This window comes from Chiloscyllium plagiosum, chromosome 34 (assembly GCF_004010195.1).
Source record: "Chiloscyllium plagiosum isolate BGI_BamShark_2017 chromosome 34, ASM401019v2, whole genome shotgun sequence".
In the NCBI taxonomy this organism is placed as follows: Eukaryota; Metazoa; Chordata; class Chondrichthyes; order Orectolobiformes; family Hemiscylliidae; genus Chiloscyllium; species Chiloscyllium plagiosum.
In genome coordinates this window covers 17,307,122-17,328,946 of record NC_057743.1, presented here as the reverse complement: position 1 = coordinate 17,328,946, position 21,825 = coordinate 17,307,122, and the positions used below count along the sequence as shown (strand labels likewise).

The following is a 21,825-nucleotide window of genomic DNA, read 5'->3' as shown; positions in this document are numbered from 1 at the left end:
ATCTCCCTAATGTGGCTGAGTTGACTACATTAGCAGGCAGGGCATTCCACGCCCTTACCACTCTCTGCATAAAGAGTCTGCCTCTGACATCTATCTTAAATCTATCACCCCTCAATTTGTAGTTATACCCCCCTCATACAAGCTGACGTCTTCATCCTAGGAAAAAGACTCTCCCCGTCTACCCTATCTAGTCCTCTGCTCATCTTGTATGTCTCTATCAAATCCCCCTTAGCCTTCTTCTCTCCAATGAGAACAGACCCAAGTCTCTCAGCCTTTCCTCATAAGACCTTCCCTCCAGACCAGGCAACATCCTGGTAAATCTCCTCTGCACCTTTTCCACATCCTTCCTGTAATGGGGCGACCAGAACTGTACCACTTTCATGATACTAAATCACACCAGGTGCAAACCCAATCCAAGCAAATTTATAATATTTTAATAACTTGATGAAAATAAACAGGAAAGAAAGCAATTCTGTGCACAGCATTTAGCTGTAGAAATGCAAAACATTGCTGGAACTAAAAATTTTAAATTAAAAAACACGGAAACTGTTGGAGATACCCAGGGTCTAGCAGCATCTGTGAATAAACAGAAAAAGTTAATAAAGTGGAAGACCATGTCAAGCAAAGAGAAGTCTGAAGTTTGAACACCTGGTTAATGACAAGGTCCATTAAGATAGGGAGAAGAACTGTGCCCCTCAAAAAGGGGGATAAGAAGGAGGATCCAAATGCCCCAAGAGACCACATCAGCATTTTTTAATTTTCTACTCTGAGAAGTGCTCAAAGATCAGGAGTGAATTTCCTGGAATGTCCACTGGAGATGTTGCAAAGAAGCTGAGAAATGTGGTCCACTGTACAACACAAGGATACTCTACCATATGAGAAGGCTTCCAAGTTAAAGGAGAAGTAGGAAAGGAACTTGCAGCCTATCACACCAAATGCAAGGGCAATTCTGGTAAGAAACCAGCTGCCAAGCCAGATCAGGTTGCAGAGGAGGAGGAACAGGATAAGGAAGCCAATTAAATAAATCCAGATGTAAAACAAATCTTTGTCTAAGGCTTGATCTATTTTTCTTGCAAAGAAAGGAAATGTAAATTTATTTGAAATTTGGACCACTAGCTAACTGCACAAAACTATGTATGGTTAGTGGAAAGTGATGCTGGAGATCAGAGTCAAAAAGTGCAGCGCTGGAAAAGCACAGCAGGTCAGGCAGCATCCAAGGAGCAGGAGAGTCAAAATGTCGAGCATAGCTCTTCCGTTGACTCTCCTCCTTGGATGCTGCCTGACCTGCTGTGTTTTTTCAGCACCGCACTTTTTGATTATGTATAGTTAGTACTGTATTTTTACACTGCATAACCAGGCCCTGAACTGCTTTAATTATGTGTTAACGGATTTGTTTTTCAAAAAGAGAGGAATTCCAGAGTGATGGAATGTTCTCGCACAATTAATGTTTTGTGTGGAAGTTTCAATGGTAAGAGATAGTCAGGTTTTTTTTTGTCAGACAGTTAATACCAATTTTTTGCAAACTGCTTTTGTAAATCTTTTGTCACTATGTGGGATTGCTAACTTTTCACATTTAGACCATGATAAGAATCAATACATTTTTTAATAAAATAAACATTTTTTAAAAATTTCACGTGTGACCTGTCAATTTGAACAGTTATGACAGAAGATCACTCGTCTGAAACAATGCCCTAAATGACTACGGGATTGCCGCTCATGATTACTTTTCATACTAGGACCAAACTCTGCACTTCTGTCCAAGACTTCCAATCTCAGTTCGTTCAGAAATATAGAGCAAACCTGAAATCCAACAGTTATCTCACAGCGCATAGTAACCGGGGCAAGTCAAACAGCAGCATTTTTTCACAGTAGCAGTCACTGTGCTCAGTTTAAAAATTCATACAAGCTTCTGTATATTATTGTTTTCAGCTATTGTATTGCAAAATTATTTCACAAATTATATCAACAATTTTTCATTATCACGCAGCCAGCATTCCTTTGTTTTGCATTCACCTTGCTCCCTCATCTCCCAACAACATTCACTTTGTGGCTGTGCGCCTTCATCCCCAACAGTGTTCACACATACCCCTCAAACAACTCGACTGTGACCCAGTGACACTGAAGGAACCACTTTCTTAGATGACTGTTCCCACTCTCCCAGTTTTGGAGCACATAGTGTGCTGTACCCTCTCCAGTTGGAGCAGGCAAAGTTGACACAACATATAAGGGGGCAATGTATTGGTTCTTCATATCAGTCAGGAGGTTGTGCAATCGTGCCCCCTACAGCAGTCCTTGCCCCCTAGTAACCAGTCTTGTAGGAAACCTGGACCATCAAATGCAACTGGAACATGAGTGCTCCAGGATGTAGGAGTCACGGCAGCTGCCAGAATACTGAATTATATCTCCAAAAAGTCGAAATGGTGCTAAGAATGAACTTTAATGGAATGGAAGCCTTTCTATTGTTCAACTCCACTGCGCTGCAATATGGCCCTGTCAATGTGACATGTATGCAGTCAACCATACTCTGCACCTGAGGAAACCAACTACTTTTCCAAATCCTACAGCCAGATTGTAGAATTGACCTTCTCATAGAGAAATGAAATGAACCAACATGATCTTGCACAGACTGAAGATGACCCAGGGAAATCCTCAGCCAGAGGGAGACAGACACCGATGACAGCCAATGTGTGGCTTTGAAATTAAGCTAATATAATTTTAATAACTTGTGTTTTTATTGGAACTGTATATTGTTATGGAGTTGGAGGCAGATAATAGGCAGTTAAAAGAAAGGAGGCTTAGAGTTGTAAAGAGTTGTTATTTAATGTTCATGTGTTAAAGAATAAATTGATTTTTAAATAGTATAAGTTGGGAGTTCTCTGTCACTCATCCTTTAGCATATTACAAGGAAAGGTGAGTTTTTCTGGGTGTTTGGTTTAATTACCCGAAGGGCTCACCGCCATGTCACACTACCTGCATTTGGTCCATCTCCCTCTCAACCTATCCTATTGATATACGTGTCCAAATGTCATTTAAATGTTCTAACTGTACTTGCATTTACCACTTTCTCTGGCTGTTCATTTCATATGAACCACCCTCTGAAAAAAATTGGCCCTCTGGTCCCTTTTAAATCTTCCTCCTCTCACCTTAAAAATGTGAGAGGGGGAAGGGAAGGAAGAATAACATTGCTATTCACTTTATCCAAGCTCATGATTTCATAAACCTCTGTATTGTCACCCCTAAATTTCCTGTGCTCCAGTGATATAAGTCCCAGTTTATGTAGACTCTCCTTATAATTCAAATCCTCTAGTCCTGATTAGATTAGAATATATTTCCTACAGTGTGACCCACCCAGACCCATTTCCCTCTGACACTAACACTATGGGCAATTTGATATTGCCAATTCACCTGCCATGTTCTCTCCCCAGTTGCTCTTAATGTATTTTAGAAAGTCTTTGGATTATCTCTAACTTTATCATTTGAGTCCATGTCTTATTTTTGCCCTCCTGATTTCCCTCTTAAGAATGCCTCTCCTCCCCTTATACTCCAAGAGATTCACTTGATCCCATTTATAATGGAATAGCAATACAATCATACTAATAATATACAATGAATCGAACAAGGTATTGCTCAAAGCAACAACAGGATAAACTTCACTAATGTCAACGTGAGGAATACAGTCACAGCTGCAGCTGTACAGCATGTCCCTCGTTTCCCACATTACTAACCAGATTGATGAATTTAAAATCACAAATGGACAAACACACATTCATTTCTATCTCAGGTTCAGTAGAAGGTAAGTAGAGTCAAAGAGTCATACATTCTTGCCCGTTACACAAATTGTACCTTTTAAGCTTTCACTATCTCAGTTATCATTAAACACTTGTGTTTTCATCTGGTCGTAATTAGAACAGTGAGTGCTTCCACAGCATTGCTTTTCATCTCCTATTTGAAGAGGCCTGATAATTGTCCTCTTCTTCAGAACACACTTCACTCCCCTTACTATGAGCTTCCCCCAGAACTGCATCACCATCCTTGTCCCCACCTTAATCCACGCTTCTTTCCTCTTCCTCACCTAGCACCCACTCACTATCATCACAAAGTACTCCTTCCCACACAGCCCCCCTTTAAACTCTAAGCCCTGTAAGATATGGACCCCCAAGACTGATTGTTGTCCAGCCCACTGACCAACTCTGACAGACAGCCCTAGGTAATAACTGACCATGCTGCTTGCAGCTCCCTGACTGACACTACTTGATAGCTTGTGATGTCCCTACAGGACTGATCATGGCCCACTCCGAATGTAGTCAGATTTATCCCATGACCATGACCGCCCCAAACTGAAAACTGACCAGAGTCAAGACCTGGGAATGTGTATGAACACTGTCCCGAACTGATATCATCATGATTTGAAGATGCCGGTGTTGGACTGGGGCGTACAAAGTTAAAAATCACACAACACCAGGTTATTGTCCAACAGGTTTATTTGTAAGCACTAGCTTTTGGAGCGTTGCTCCTTCATCAGATGGTTGTGAAGTACAAGATCATACAACAGAATTTATTGCAAATGTTTACAGTGTGATGTGACTGAAATTATACATTGAAAAAGATCTGGTTTGTTTGTATGGTCTCTCATCTTTTAGTTTGAACAGGTTGGTTTCAGTTCTTTCATATGTAAACTGCAGTAGCCTAGTCCAATCCGAGAGTTCAGTGCCTGATGCTGAAGTGTCTTCAACATGCATTGCAATTGCTGCCATGTCAGTCTGTCCAAACTGTAGCTTTAAATTATAGATGCATCCTGCAAGTGGATCAGGCAGGTGCCATGAGAGTCCTAAGCAGCTGGCAGCTTCTGTTGAAAAAGGGATGCATGCAGCCAGCCAGTGCCCATGAAGCATATCCTTTTGCCGGATGGTCAAAAAGGTAGCTCAGTGGAGCAAGCAGAGTTGGAGTTGCTAGATACCTGCTCTGACTTTCTTGTGGGGGATTTTTGCCATCTGTTTTACTCACCTGGGTGGCAGGATAGGAAGCTACATAATAATTCGGCAACATGTGCCATTAATGAGGCAGAAAGCAAGCAAGAGTCTCCCTTAATGTGTCTCTCGCTGCTGTGAGAATCTCATCTTACTGCCCAGAACTTCATTGGAAAATACAGTTAATTGCTCCAGATGTCAAAAATGGCCCTCTCACATGATTCTAAGAATTTCTCACCATAGCCCATATGTTCAGGGCCCTAGAAGATTCTACGCAATGTGACGTTGTGTAGATAGGATTGTAAAGATTGCATATCTTGTATATGCCAAGATATACTGTGTATTGCCTACAGTTTTTCTTCACTATTAGCAAAAACTTAGATTTGTGAGAAAATGATTTGCTCCAATCAACTAGTCTCCAGAATACCCACTTGTAGGAGAGACAACGAGCAAATAACAAAAATTCCAGTCTGCGATTTAAACTAAACTAAACAGCTACCTGTTGAAGGAACAGCGTTCTAAAAGCTAGGACTTCCAATAAACCTGTTGGACTATAACATGGTGTAGTGTGATTTTTAAATTAAATTCAGTTAGGGCATATTTATTTGTAATGCCCAGGGGGCAGGAAGAGAGAGAGACTCTAAAATTTCATTGTATGTATGTTCAAGCCAACATAAAGGAATAGTAGTTTAAATGTCTACCTCAGCCATTTCGAGAGAAAATACACCATCAGAACCCATAAATGACTTGACAGGGTGATACCGACACCACAATCAGTTGCCCTAAAACACAACAGGTTTCAGTCATGATATGAAATCCAATACATTAGCTGAGTATTTTGATCCAAAGCACCAGTTGCCTGACTGTGTCTGTTGGCTTGTTTGAATCACCTTTATCTTTTGAATTAAAGATGGTGCCAGTTTCCTTGTAACATCAAAAGGAAACATCATAACCAGCTCCAGGTTTAGCTAAATGCCTACCTTATCTTAGGAAATATCTTAGGAAAGTTTGATTTCTGGAAGGAAATTTGTATTTCACTAAGAAATTAACTAATTCCCAGCTTAAGATGACTACATTTTCTCCAGCAAATTGATGGTAACTCATCTCCAGGGAAAAGACTTTGTGCATAGTCAAGTGAAAGACTTCAACTGAACATTGACTTTTTGGACTAAATTTTCTGGATTCTCAAATTTAGACAGGCTTCTTCCAATACAAACAAGAACAAAAATTGCTGGAGAAACATAACAGGAAAATCAGAAATAAAAAGTACTAAATCTGAAACGTTAACTCTGATTTCTCTTCACAGATGCTGCCAGATCTGTTGAGCCTTTTCAGCAATTTCTATTTTCATCTCTAGCAGAGGCTAGACATCTGAAACAAACAAAACCAGAAATTGCTGGAGCAACTCTTCAGGTCTGGAAGGGTCACAGGAGTTGAAGTGTTCCCATTGTTTTCTCTCCACAGATACTATCAGACCTGAAGAGTTGCTCCAGCAATTTCTGGTTTTGTTTGTTTCAGACCTCTAGCCTCTGCTAGAGATGAAAATAGAAATTGCTGAAAAGGCTCAGCAGATCTGGCAGCATCTATGAAGAGAAATCAGAGTTAATGTTTCGGATTCAACACTTTTTATTTCTGATTTCCAGCATCTGCAGATCTTTAGTTTTTTTTATCTGCATTGGGTGTTTTGTTTTACTTCTAATATTTTTGATTTTGAACAATTTGCAACTTCTCTCCTTTCCCTTCCTTGGTGGAATATATTGCAAACTATTTTCTAGGTTCTGAATGTAGTTATAAATTCTAATTAGTTTTAATTCTGAAGAATGTTCTGTGGGTCACTTAAAATTGCACTTTCAGAGTCTGGGGCAACAGTCCTCAACCTATAGTTAAAAAGGGTAAAGAAAAATAAGAAAATAACATTTCAGAATGCTGATGATAGTACTGAAGAAATTAGTTTAGAGTTGCTGACACCACGTGGCAATCGGAAAATATGGAGGAATTAGAATGTGTTCATAGGTTGTTCACCAAGAGTAGTAGTAGCAGTAGTAGAAGGAGTAGGAGTAGCAAGTTCAGGTTTTGAGACAATCATTTTCATCTGAATTGTACCAGTTCAGAGTAAAAGGGGAATTCATTTTAGATAGTTAATAACAAATTGATCATAAAAAGATATGCCACACATATGCACACACCTTTGTTCAAGTGTATGGTTTTCAACCCTTTTTGGAATGGTACCCATGAGAAATTCCTGCATCACTTTAGACAAACAATCGAAAGTCTGCAAAACAAACTCCTTTCTGCTTTGATTTTCATTCAGTGTTAGTTTCTGATAGTTTGTTTCTGTAACACTTTTCACTCTACCTTCTACAGTTTTTGATCATCTCCAGTGGGAGACTTGAGAAGACATTTTTTTATGGGGAGGGAGGAGACAAATAAGAAGGAATTGAACTGATCTCAATCAGCTTAACAGCAAGTGCTGAAACAATAAAATGAGAAGCAACTTTGTATGAAACACGGTTTAGAATTTTTCTGACCTTTCTGCTTCAGCAAGTCACAAAAAAACTCAACACTTTTTAGAAGGATAAGAAATTATTTTACTGAAACAAAATACTTGGAGGAGCTCGAAAATACTACAGACACATGAGAATACCACCTGCAAGTTCTCCTCTGAGCCAAACACCACCCTGACTTGGAAAAATATATCACTAATCCTTCGCTGTTGTTGGATTAAATTATTGGAATTTTCCTAACAGTACTATGGCTGCATTTCTCTCATATGGACTGCTTCAGCTCAAGAAAGCAATCACCAACACCTTTTTCAAGGTCATTTAGGGATGGGTAATAAATGATGGTTAAACGCCAAGGCCCATGAATGAACTTTTAAAAGTACAAGTTAGCATATGGTTTATCAACCTCAGAGTTCAGTATCCAGTTCTCACTGCCATACATAAATTAAAAATTTTCATGAGTGCACTAATATCTGTAAGTTAGAAGGAAAGTGACATATGATCCAACTTTGATTGGCTTGTAGCTTGTAGAAATGAAGCAAACCGAACCAGATTCACCAAGGCCCAATTTATTAGGGGCAATGCCACGAGCATCAGGAAACGAATATACAACAGTCATTTTCTGAAGAAGTCATACTCAATACAAAGTGTTAAATCTGTTTTTCTATCCACAGATACTGCCAGAACAGTATTTCCAGCACTAGCTGTTTGCGTTTTACATTATAAAATAACTTTAATTTGTCACCTCAAATTGTTCCTCCCACTACCAGCAAGAAACAACCTGCAGTCAAGTACTTCATCCCAGTTCATATATTTCGGCATGACCCAACATTGCTGCTCTTCCCAATTCAAGTGGACACAGCAAGAACATTTCTTTCCTAGGTTGGCTTCACTTAATTTCTGGAGATTATCAAAGAAATCAAATAGGGATCTATTTTGTTTTTAAGTAGATAGCCTTGCTCTTGAACTTCTTTTCAAAATAAAGTAAGATTTTTATTAACCCAAGACCCAATGTTCTTGAATCTAAGCTTGGACTTAACATTTTAACAAATTTGTATTAATGATTTATTTTTGTAAATATCAGATGATCATTGAAACAAACTGCATGAATTAGATTAGATTAGATTACTTACAGTGTGGAAACAGGCCCTTCGGCCCAACAAGTCCACACCGACCCTCCGAAGAGCAACCCACCTCGACCCATTCCCTACATTTACCCTTTCACCTAACACTACAGGCAATTTAGCATGGCCAATTCACCTAACCTGCACATATTTGGACTGTGGGAGGAAACTGGAGCACCATTTCTTCTGCAAACAACATAAATGGAAAATTGTTTTGAAAATTTCAACAGGAAATCCTGAGAATTTAGAACACAGGTACAGAAGTAGAGTCCTCAAGCCTGCTCAGTCATTCATGGCCAATTTGTGGCCAACTCCATATACTTGATTTCGTCCCTGCTTAATATTTAACAATTTCAAATTTAAAAAAATCGATAATTAACCCAGCATCAGCTACAATTGGCGAGACACTTCTAAGCTTCAAACACCCTTTTGGAGTAGAACTGTTTTCAAACACTACCGAAAGACAACACTCTAATTTTGGGCTCTAGATTAGAGTGGTGCTGAAAAAGCACAGCAGGTCAGGCAGCATCCGAGAAGCAGGAAAATCGACATTTCGGGCAAAAAGCCCTATATATGTTTATCAGGCAGAGGTAAGTATACACATTTGGAGAGAGGTGAAAATGGCCATCAACCACTGGATTTGAACAATTTGGATCTCTACCACTAACAATATTTACCTCCTCCCCGCATTAGAATCCAAAGGGTGATTTTAATGCTAACCTTAGAAAATAAATAATACTATTATTGTCATTAGGTTAATCTCTTCCTGCTCAAAACACTCCCTGTTTATTCCTTCCATCATAAATTTTACCCATATTTATAACAGAATTTATCTATGTAAAAGCATACAGAGCATCATAACATCAGCTGTTTATAAAGCCGTACTTACTGAAATAAGCCCAAAGCGGAGGACCAAAGAACATTTGTATATCCTGATTTTCCCACAGTCTATAATGCCATTTGTATTTGAGTGATGACTCTAATAAGATTACACAAAAATCTCTACAGAAACAAAAGTCTGAAAACTTTAAGTGTGACAAAGTATACGAGAAATATAATATATGACATTTCCTCATCAGATAGATCATAGGCTCTTAATGTTTCCAGGTTTAAGACTGCATTGGAATAATGCATCCAAATGGTTTCCTGGTGGCCACACAGATGTCCATTCAAATCTGTCATACCCCAAAACCTTACATTTTGAATCATTCTCTGCTACCAATATTAAATACTAAAGATAACTGTCTAAACCAAAATTGTAGTGAGATCTTTATTTCAATTCACCACCTTCCATTAAAGGCCCCACCACTGATTACTAAATCTCCACATCTATATACTCAATTCAAACTCAATTAACCCTGTCTAAATACATTCCATTATCTGGGGCTCTTGTGGTGCAGCAGCAGTGTCCCTACCTCTCAGCAGAGGGCCTGGGTTCAAGAACCACTTTAACAGACTGATTAAATTCCATCACATTTCCTCATCCCATTCAGTCTCAGGCATTCCTTCAGACCACTATAGAAAAAGAACACCTTACACCATATCCTAGTAATGGAGTCACCACAAAGAATGAGAATAATTTTGACTTATCGTCACAAACTTGTCTGGTGATCCAGTCTTTGCTTCACATCTAAACTTGAAATGTTGTAACTATGTTGCCTTCACTTTTTTTTAATCCATACATCATGATCATTCCATTACATTAACCAATAGAAGACACAATGACAAATGAAATGTGTGACAGTCAACATCATCTCTCAGAGGGTAAAAACAAGGTTTGCAGATGCTGGAAACCAGAGTCTAGATTAGAGTGGTGCTGGAAAAGCACAACAGGTCAGGCAGCATTCGAGGAGCAGGAAAATCGATGTTTCGGGCAAAAGCTCTTAATAAAACGAAGGACAACCTAACCTAACTTCTTCAAGGCAGGCCCCACCTCCACCCCCCCTCTCATTTATCTCTCCCCACCCCCACACCCTCTCATTTCTGTCTCCACCCTGCAGGCTCCCTGCCTCTATGCCTGATGAAGGGCTTTTGCCCGAAACATCGATTTTCCTGCTCCTCGGATGCTGCCTGACCTGCTGTACTTTTCCAGCACCACTCTAATCTAATCTCTGGTTTCCAGCATCTGCAGTCCTTGTTTTTACCGAGTTGATTTTAACCCTACTGCGAATCCTCTTGCAAGGATGCCTGCCTTGAAGAAGTTTTCTTCCTCTCTCTACAAAAATCTCAGTGAGTCTCTCTCTCACTGCAACCCCCAGGTCATCTCCTCTGCCCTGAAGCTCTTCAACCATGTCCTGAAACAGACTCGCTCATCAATGTGGATTTCACCAGTTTCCTCATTTCCCCTTCCCCCACCTCAGCCCAGTTCCAGCCTTCTAGCCCTTATGACCCTCCTCTCTGACCTATCATCTCCATCCCCACCCCCATTCACCTATTGTAGTCTATGCTACTCTCTCCCCACCCCCACCCCCCTCTCATTTATCTCTCCACCCTGCAAGCTCCCTGCCTCTATTCCTGATGAAGGGCTTTTGCCCGAAACGTCGATTTTCCTGCTCCTCGGATGCTGCCTGACCTGCAGTACTTTTCCAGCACCACTATGATCTCTCAGAGGTTTGAAGTGACATTGTAAACACAACAGTAGAAACTGAACGGTTTACTATGAAAATCGCACATCACTTCTCGGTAAATAAGGGAGATCTGCCATGCCTAAATCAGTTAGGGAGTTGGTTAGTGATAAAAAGGGATGCCAACAGAGTGAACTCCATTCCAATACCGGCTGAAGTTACGATAATGGACTCTACTCTTCAAACTTTCCCCCTTCCTGAGGCATGGTGACTCTCAGATTAAAAACCAATATCAATCATCTCTCTTTAAAGAGATAGAAAACCTTTGGTTCAGTAGGACAATGGCAAGTTTACCTTCAACACCGGTACACTTTATAAGATTAAAAAAATCTACAAAACAACATCCCATTTCCTTAACAACTTGCATAACCAACTGTTAGGTATTTAATCGTTTCTTCTAAATATCACATGTTTGCACAGACGTACAGACTTCTGTTTCAACTCATAACTCTAGTTTTATTTCTAAAATTGTATACAATTTGCCAATATTTCCTCATTGCTGTACTTTTCAAACTTTACAGTAGTTTTGTATGATCATGCTAAACCAACAAAACAAAACTCAGCTCTCTGAACACAGCAGTTGCCTTGTAATGTCAATGAATAAAGGAATAATGCATAGATAGCCGAGGTACTGTATCTTTACCAATGAGGCTCTAAAAACAGCAACTTAATTATTCACAATCAATCACTTAGCTCATTCTCCCTCATCCTCACACAGGAGCTTTCCATGTCCGAGAAAACAGTTAATGCTGTTTCCACAAGAAATTTGATTATTTAAATTGGTGTGACTTGTGATGTCATAAAGCCGTTTCAACGGATTCCCTTACCCAAACATATTCATTAAAGAAATCTGAAACAAACCAACACAATGCAGCATGACAGTTTTGTCAGAGAAAACTGTCAGACCTTGAATTTGAATTGGCCTTTCAGACAATTATGAATTTAACCCTTTCTAAAGTAATGTATGGACAATGCTACTCAGTATCATCCATGTGGTTTTGATAGAAGAAAATTCTATATGACAATTAGAAGCTTTTTGAAGATGCAACTTGTACACTAGGCAAATGTAATCCAGCAGATAGAGTATGGTTAGATTTCCAAAAAAGCATGCAATAAAGGTGACATGTCAAATAATTCTGATACACAAGACAAGGGCTCACAGAGTGGAGTGTGATGATATTAGCATGAATAGAGAATGTCAATGGACAGGAAGTAAAAGGAAGTAAATTTTCATGCTGGAGGTCTGTAACTAGTGGAGTGCCACAAGGATTGGTGCTACAGCCTATATTAATGACATATAAAAAGAGACCAAGAGTAATATACCTACATTTGCTGACAATGAAACCTAAATGGGAACACAGCCATGGAGGAGGACACAAGGACGCTGCAAAGAAATATAAACAGATTTAACTGAATGGGCAACAAGGTGGTGGATGAAGTAACAAAATGGGAAATTGTGAAATTCTTCATTTTGGTCATCAGATTGAAAAAAAAGGAAACTTTTGTTTTAAAAGACATGAAGCATGTAAATGTTGGCATTCAAAGATTTGGGCATACACATAGAGGACACTACAAAGTTAGCAGGAAAACACAAAGCAATGGAAAAGGCAAATTATAAATTGGTCTATCATTAGGGGAGTAGAATGCAAAATTAAAGAAGCTTTGTTACAATTATAGAGTTTTGCTGTGACCACATCTGAAACAGAGTTCACAGTTTCAATTTTCATATTTAAAAAGGAAGAATACGGTGGAGCAGGGACTCCATGACATACTCCTGTTCCCATTTCTTATGATATATTCATAGAAAAACAAGGGTTAGATTAGATTACTTACAGTGTGGAAACAGGCCCTTCGACCCAACAAGTCCACACCGACCCGCCGAAGCGCAACCCACCCATACCCCTACATTTACCCCTTTAACCTAACACTACGGGCAATTTAGCATGGCCAATTCACCTGACCTGCACATCTTTGGACTGTGGGAGGAAACCGGAGCACCCGGAGGAAACTCACACAGACACGGGGAGAATGTGCAAACTCCACACAGTCAGTCGCATGAGTCGGGAATTGAACCCGGGTCTCTGGCGCTGTGAGGCAGCAGTGCTAACCACTGTGCCACGTGCTGCACACTGTTTTGTCTGGTTTATCACTAACACATGCAAACAAATTCAAACAGTTAGTCATCTCATTGATATGTGACATATTCAAGTTTGTAAAACAGCTGCCCATCATTGCATTGTAACGAAACTCAATCTAGGTAAACTGTTTGGAATTATTTTTGAGGGATCTTTTTTAAAAAAAGTAGACTAAGTCCTCCCTCACTATTCCCCTGATCTAAAGAATGAAAAAATTATGAAACTAACACCATCACTGCCAACTACTGAACTCCACTATCTAGGCCAATAGGTTGGAGACAGAGAAGGGTTAATGGCACAACTTACAGAAAATTAAACCCACTTACTCAAAACAGCAATAGACCGTACATGCAATACACTACAATAAACAGGTTATTTAAACAGAACAATTTGTATTCCCATTTCCAATTTGAGTTGACTAAACATTTCAAGCAAAACTGATAAGCAAAACTACAAAGTCTTACTGTGAAAGCAGTTATATATACACCATCAAGATGAAAACAATAGATGATAGCTACAAATGTTGAATTTTATGTATAAAAATCAATTTACATCATTTACTGATTGAGCAGGAACTTACCTAATAAGTTGCATTCAAACAGAGGAATAGCCGTGTCACTATAAGCAGTGGGCTACTATACCAAAAGGGAGTTCTCAATAACATTACCTTATGGTGAATTAGTAAGGGCATGACTTTTTAGAAATAACACGCAATCTTTGCTTTCTGATCTTTCTTTGGTTTAAGCGTGGGGGGGATTTTCCCAAGCAAATGCATTTTCTCTTAATATAGAGCATATAAAGAAAAAACACAAACTAAACAAATGCTCCAGTAAGAAGACACAAACTACAAACAACCTAATGAAAGCATTTAAAAATTAACAGCAATAGAATCTGTACTTCGAACTAGCAAAATGAACTGTGAATAATATGGTACATCATGCACTACCCAAATGATTTACGGTGGCACAGTGGTTAGCACTGCTGCCTCACAGCGCCAGAGACCTGGGTTCAATTCCCGCCTCAGGAGACTGACTGCGTGGAGTTTGCACATTCTCCCCGTCTCTGCGTGGGTTTCCTCCGGGTGCTCCGGTTTCCTCCCACAGTCCAAAGATGTGCGGGTCAGGTGAATTGGCCATGCTAAATTGCCCGTAGTGTTAGGTAAGGTGTAAATGTAGGGGTATGGGTGGGTTGGGCTTCGGCGGGTCGGTGTGGACTTGTTGGGCCGAAGGGCCTGTTTCCACACTGTAATCTAATCTAATCTAATCTAATCTAATAGTACATCTTTATCTGCAGCAATTCTGCTTTCTGTTAAATCAGATGAATTGCTTCAAGCTAGTAAGCATTACAGTTGAACATGAATGGCCGTCATATGCACGTTTTGCTTGGTCCTTCTAAGAAGCATCACAGAGCCAAAGAGCTGTACAGCATGGAAACAAACCCTTCGGTCTAACTTGTCCACGAGGACCAGATATCTGAAATTAATCTAGTCCCATTTATTAGCATTTAGCCTGTATCCCTCTAAACTCTTCCTATTTATATATCCATCTAGATGCTTTTTAAACGTTGTTATTGTACTATCTTCCACCACATCTTCTGGCAGCTCATTCCATTCATGCACCACCCACTGCATGAAAACATTCTCCCTTCGGTCCATTTTAAATCTTTCCTCCATCTTAAACCTATGCCCTCTAGCTTTGTACACTTCCACCCCAAGGAAAAGACTCGGTGATTCACCCTATCCACGCCCCTCACTATTTTGTACACCTCTATAATGGACACCCTGCAGCCTCCGACTCTCCGGGTAAATAGCCTCAGCCTATTCGACCTCTCTCTATAGCTCAAACCCTCCAATCCTGGCAACATCCTTATAAATCTTTTCAAACCCCTTCAAATTTCACAACATGCTTCCTGTACAAGGGAAACCAGAATTGCACACAGTATTGCAATAGTGGCCTAACCCATGTCCTGTACAGTTGCAGCATGACCTCCCAACTCCTATACTCAATGTACTGACCAAAGGCAAGCATATGAAATCACCTTCTTCACTATTTTTATCTACTTGCAACTCCACTTTCAAGGAACTATCATCCTGCACTCCAAGGTTTCTTTGTTCAGCAACACTCCCAGGACCTTACCATAAAGTGTATAATTCCTGCCCTAATTTGCCTTTCCAAAATGCAGCACCTCACACTTATCGAAGTTAAACTCTATCTGCCACTCCTCAGTCCTTTGCCCCATCTCGTCAAGTCCCAATCTACTCTGAAAAACGCCTTCTTCACTGTCCACTGAACCTCCAATTTTGGCGTCATTTGCAAACTTACTAACTATACCTCCTATGTTCACATCCAAATCATTTATAGAAGTGACAGAAAGCAGTGGACCAGCACCGATCCATGCGGCACTCCACTGGTCCCAGGCCTCCAGTCTGAAAAGCAATCATCCTCTGTCTTCTACCTTTCAGCCTGTTCTGTTGCCAAATGGGTAGTTCTCCATGCATTCCATGTGATCTAACCTTGCTAACCAGGCTACTAAGAGGAACCCTGTTGAATGCCTTACTGAAGTCCATATAGATCACGTCCACCACTCTTCCTTCAGAAATCCTCTTTGTTACTTCTTCAAAGAAAACGCAATCAAGTTAGTAAGACACTATTTCCCATGCACAAAGCCATGCTGACTATCCCTAATCAGTCCTTGCCTTTCCAAATACATGTGAATCCTGTCCCTCAGGTTCCCCTCCGAAAAGTTGCCCTCCACTGATGTCAGGCTCACTGGCCTATAGTTCCCTGGCTTTTCCCTATCACCTTTCTTAAATAGTGGCATCACATTAACCAAAGTTTTCCAGCATCTCATCTGTGGCTATCGACGATACATAGATCTCAGAAAGGTGCCCAACAATCACTTCCCTAGCTTCCCACAGAATTCTAGGATTCACCTGATCAGGTCCCGGAGATTAATCCAGCTTTAGCATTTTTAGGACTTCCATTACGTTCTCCTCTGTAATATGGACATTTTTCAAGATGTCACTATTTATTTTCCCAAGTTCGCTAGCTTCCATATTCTTCTCCACAGTAAACACTGATGCAAAATAATCGCCTCGGATCTCCCAAGGCTCCACACATAGGTAGCCTTGCTGATCTTTAAGGGATCCAATTCTCTCCATAGATACTCTCTTGTCCTTAAATATATTTGTAGAACCCCTTTGGATTCTCCTTAATCCTATTTGCCAAAGGTAGCTCATGTCCCCTTTTTGCCCTTCAGATTTCCCTCAAGTATACTGCTACTGCCTTTATACGCTAAGGATTCACTCAATCCCTGCAGTCTATACCTCCTTTTCCTTGACCAAAACCTCAATTTCACTAGTCATCAGCATTCCCTACACCTCCCAGGCTCGCCTTTCACCCTAACAGGAACATAATGTATCTGGACTCTCACCATCTCATTTTTGAAAGCTTGCATTTTCCAGTTCTTTAACTGCGAACATCTGCTGCCAATCAACTTTTGAAACTTTTTGCCTAATACTGGCAAAATTGGCCTTCCTCCAACTTAGAACTTCAACTTTTAGATCCGGTCTATCCTTTTCCATCACTATTTTAAAACTAATAGAATTATGATCACTGGCCTCACAGTCCTACTGACACTTCAGTCACCTGCTCTATCTTATTTCTTTAGAGTAGGTCAAATTTTGCTCCTTCTGTAGCAGGTCCTCCCACATATTGAATCAAAAAAATGTTCTTATACACACAAATTTCTCTCCATCCATTATGGTAGTCCCAGTCTATGTTTGGAAGGTTAAAATCCCCTACCATTAGTACTCTATTGTTCTTACAGATATGTGAGGTCTCCTTACAAATTTGTTTCTCAATTTTCCATTGACTGTGTTTTGGGGGGGGGGGGTTCTTAGTACAATTTCAATAAAGGTAATTATCCCTTTGTTATTTCTTAGTTCCACTCAAACCTTCTCTGGACATTCTCCCAGGAATATCCTAAGTACAGCTGTAATGTTATACTTAATTAAAATGCCCCTCTTACCCCTCTTTCTATCCTTCCTATAGCACCTTTACCCTTAAATATAAAGCTGCCATTCCTGTCCATCCCTGAGCCATGTCTCTGCAATCACTATGCTGTCCCAGTCCCATGTTCCCAACCATGCAGAGTTCATCTGCCTCACCAGTTAGATATCTAAATGAATTCCCACTATATGCCCTTTTATTTCCATTCATATGAATGATAGTGCTTTCGGCTACGTGGAGAGGTTAATCTGATCAATACACACTGGGGAGCATATTATTCTCACTCTTTTTGAGCACTCTGTTTAATATGTTCATGTGAAACTGTTAAACAGTCCTGAGAGCTTTCTCCACATTCAACCACTTAATTCTTTACTATCTTCACCACCTCTTCCACTATCATCATTATATACACACACACACTTTCCCTGCTTAGCTGAAGGAGGGCCACTGAACTCCAAATGTAAATTTGGCTTTCTCTCCACAGAAGCTGTCAGTCCTGCCAAGTTTCTCCACCAATTTGCTTTTGTTTCTGGTTTAATTTTCATTCCCTTCAGCCCAAGAGGGGTGACTATTCCAGGTAGCAGAGGCCTACAGCTCAAAGTCTCCACTTACATAGGTGACATCACCATTTTCTGCTTGGATCTGCTATCAACCATGAGTACATATGACCAGTTCAAACTGGCCTTGGGAGCCAAATAAATTGAGGCAAAAAGAGAGGCCATGCTTCTTTGCAGGTAAAAGCTTGGCCATTAGGTGCAAGGTCCTATCAGTGTTGCTGCACATGACATAGGTCTGTCCTGTTCCCTGAGCCTGTGCTTCAGCAGTCGCCTGAACCACCTTCCACTTCATCTTGTGGTCAAAGATGGACTGAGGCTATAGGGACAACATGTACAAAGCTCTGTCATATGGTTCCCTGTGGAGACTGTCAAAGTCATTTAGAAGAATGTGTCATCATCAGAACTTTCCAACAAGCGCCAAACTATAGCATGTCCGGTGGTGAGAACCAGATGGAGTATTACAGAATGGCACATTCCAAGGGCCCGGACTATGTTCTGAGGGACACGCTAAAGTTTGGGACAGCTGATGCCAAGACGCAGTAAAGAAAGAAGGCTGTCTAGTGTCCACTGCTAAAGCATCACATAGGTCCATTCAGTTGTTAGACCTCTTGCTACCTCAAAATGAATGTAAATAGTGTCCTGCACAAGTAGGAAATGCCTTGCTTGCAACTGCAGAAAAGCCTGAAGGAATATCAAATTCCAACGTGTTTGTTTTTTTCCCCCTCTGCAAAGACTGTAAGACAGTTTTAGTACCTTTTCTATGTACAATTTTTTTTTACAATTAACATTATTCCTTCAATATATCTTTCATCTATCCAATCCAACCACATACTTTAATCACTAGGAAAAAAAAGACATAGCCTATTAATCCCATTGGAAGTAATCTCTTTGATTAGCAGCTGTATCATCCTTTGACTTGCCATCATAAATGCAATACTTTCACTTGATCTGCATCACAGCCATTGCTGAATTATTTTTGTAGCTTCAATACCCTTCAGATTCTATTCATTTCCCATTCTCAATTTAAGGTGAGAGGGGAAGATTAAAAACAGACCTGAGGGGCAACTTTTTCACAGAGGGTGGCGCATATATGGAACAAACTGCCAGAGGAAGCAGTACAGGCAGGTACAATTACAACATTTAAAAGACATTTGGACAGGTACATGAATAGGAAAGGTTTTAGCTAAACTCAGGCAATTGTGACTAGTTTAATTTGGGAAACCTGGTCAGCATGGACAAGTTGGACTGAAGGGTCTGTTTCCTATATGACTTGCAAATGCAAGTAAAGGAGCTTGGATTAAAGTGCATATGGTGAATCATTGGCAATTTGGTGAGATTATTAATTGTTACAATGCTGTACCCCAAAAATCAAACCCTTCTACCAAACTATGAAAGTTCTTCTCTCATCTCCCATTCCACCATCGACTTTCACCTTAAATATTAAATTAGGCCTGACTTATTTCCACATAAAACCGGGGAAACCTGCACAACTGATCCTCCACTTCCCTCCTCAATTTAGTCCCACATCAACTCATCTACGCTATGAAGTTTTCCACCTGCTATCTTAATCATGTAATTAACTTTTGACTTTCCAGCCTGTCTTTGGTTCAAAGTTGTCAGTAGTTTTGCCATATTCTTCCATTTCTTTCTTCCACTTGAGACACCATTTATTTTATCCCCTACTAACTCTCACAGAACTTAATCTATACCTTCAATCAAATCAGAAATTAGCAATTCTAACACTCTACCTCACCGTTCTCCACCCTACATGAATTTCAGCTGATGCAGAACTCATTATTCCATAGCATATTCGCATAACATGCTCAAAAGAATCATTATCCTTTGTATATTCCCACTGTATTGCTCCTCCTGGAAAAACAAGAAACAATCCTTCTTCGTTTCAAGTTTCCCCATGGTTTCACTATCATAATTATACAGTCATAGAGGTATACAACACTGAAACAAACTCTTCGTTCTAACTCGTTCATGAGGACCAGATATCCTAAATTAATCTAGTCCCATTTGCCAGCATTTGGCCCATATCCCTCTAATCCTTTCTAATGATATATCCATCCAGATGCTTTTTAAATGTTGCAGTTATACCATCCTCCACCACTTCCTCTGGCAGCTCACTCCATACATGCAGTACCCTCTGCAATGAAAACGTTGTCCTTAGGTCTATTTTAAATCTTTCCTCCCTCATCTTCAACCTACGTCCACTGGTTATGTACTCCCCCACCCCAAGGAAAAGACCTTGGCAATTCACCCTATCCATGCCCTTCACGATTTTATAAGCCTCTATAAAGGTCACCTCTCAGCCTCTGATGCTCCAAGGAAAATAGCCCCAGCCTATTCAGCCTTTCTCTATAGCTCAAACCCTCCAATCCTGGCAAAATCCTTGTAAATCTATTCTGAACCCTTTCAGATTTCACAACATCCTTCCTGTACTAGGGGAATTGCCCACCATATTCCAATAGTGGCCTAACCAACATTCTGCAACATGACCTCCCAACTCCTATACTCAATTCACTGACCAAAATAAAGGCAAGCATACCAAACACTTTCTTCACTATCTTATCTATCTGTAACTCCACTTTCATGGAATTATAAACATGTACTCTAAGGTCTCTTTGTTCAGCCACATTCCCCAAGATGTTTCCATTAAGTCCTGTCCTGATTTGCCTTTCCATAATGCAGCACTTCACATTTATCTAAATTAAACTCCATTTGCCACTTGATCAGATGGTGCAATGGGTGACAAGATCCTTTTTGAACTGAGATCACCTTCTTTACAGTTCACTATACTTCCAATTTTTAACCGATATTTTTCAGCCACTTATCTTTACAAAAATTCTCTACTTCACATTACAACTTTTATTTCCGAAGTATGAAAGGATTACAGAGCACAGAAAAGACCCTTCAGCCCATCAAATCTGCACCAACCTATCTGCACTAATTCCACATTCTACTACTTGGCCTGTAACCTTGAATAATATTTTATCATATGGCAATTAAGTTTCTTCATGTACTTGAAATGGCTGCAGTTAAGGGAAATTTGACATAGGGTTTGGTCAAACATCACTTTCTCAAATGAAACGTCATACATTGATGCGAAGCTGGTCTTCATTTTTCTCCTGTAACAGTAGACCATGGTCAATGCTTCACTGAAATATTTGTTAATTAGTACCAACAGGATACAAATGCTACAGGAAGGATAGAAAAGGAGGCAAGAGAGGAGAGGGAGTGGCATTTTTGATAAGAGAAAGCATTACAGCTGTGCTGAGGGAGGAGATTCCTGGAAATACATCCAGGCAAGTTATTTGGGTGGAACTGAGAAATAAGAAAGGGATCACCTCCTTATTGGGATTGTATTGTAGACCCCCCAATAGTCAGAGGGAAATTGAGAAACAAACTTGTAAGGAGATCTCAGCTATCTGTAAGAATAATAGGGTAGTTATGGTAGGGGATTTTAACTTTCCAAACATCAACTGGGACTGCCATAGTGTTAAAGGTTTAGATGGAGAGGAATTTCTTAAGTGTGTACAAGACAATTTTCTGATTCAGTATGTGGATGTACCTACTAGAGAAGGTGCAAAACTTGACATACTCTTGGGAAATAAGGCAGGGCAGGTGATTGAGGTGTCAGTGAGAGAGCACTTTGGGGCCAGCAACCACAATTCTATTCGTTTTAAAATATTGATGGAAAAGGAGAGACCAGATCGAAAAGTTGAAGTTCTAAATTGGAGAAAGGCCAATTTTGACGGTATTAGGCAAGAACTTTCGAAAGCTGATTGGAGGCAGATGTTCACAGGTAAAGGGACAGCTGGAAAATGGGAAGCCTTCAGAAATGAGATAACAAGAATCCAGAGAAAGTATATTCCTGTCAGGGTGAAAGGGAAAGCTGGTA

The 21,825-nt window shown here is 40.1% G+C and overlaps 1 protein-coding gene across 5 annotated transcripts in view; it reads right to left on the bottom strand.

Annotated features, from left to right (window-relative positions):
* The window catches only part of prdm2b (PR domain containing 2, with ZNF domain b), a 172,822-nt gene that overhangs the window by 142,720 nt on the left and 8,277 nt on the right, over positions 1–21,825 (bottom strand). Inside the window, exon 1 of one of the 5 annotated variants that reach the window (XM_043675653.1) lies at positions 12,544–12,559. The exons of the other annotated variants lie outside the window; for them this stretch is intronic. The gene's annotated coding sequence lies outside the window, so the exon portion shown is untranslated. Of the gene's footprint in view, positions 1–12,543; positions 12,560–21,825 lie in introns of those variants that run through there. 5 annotated transcript variants of the gene reach the window in all.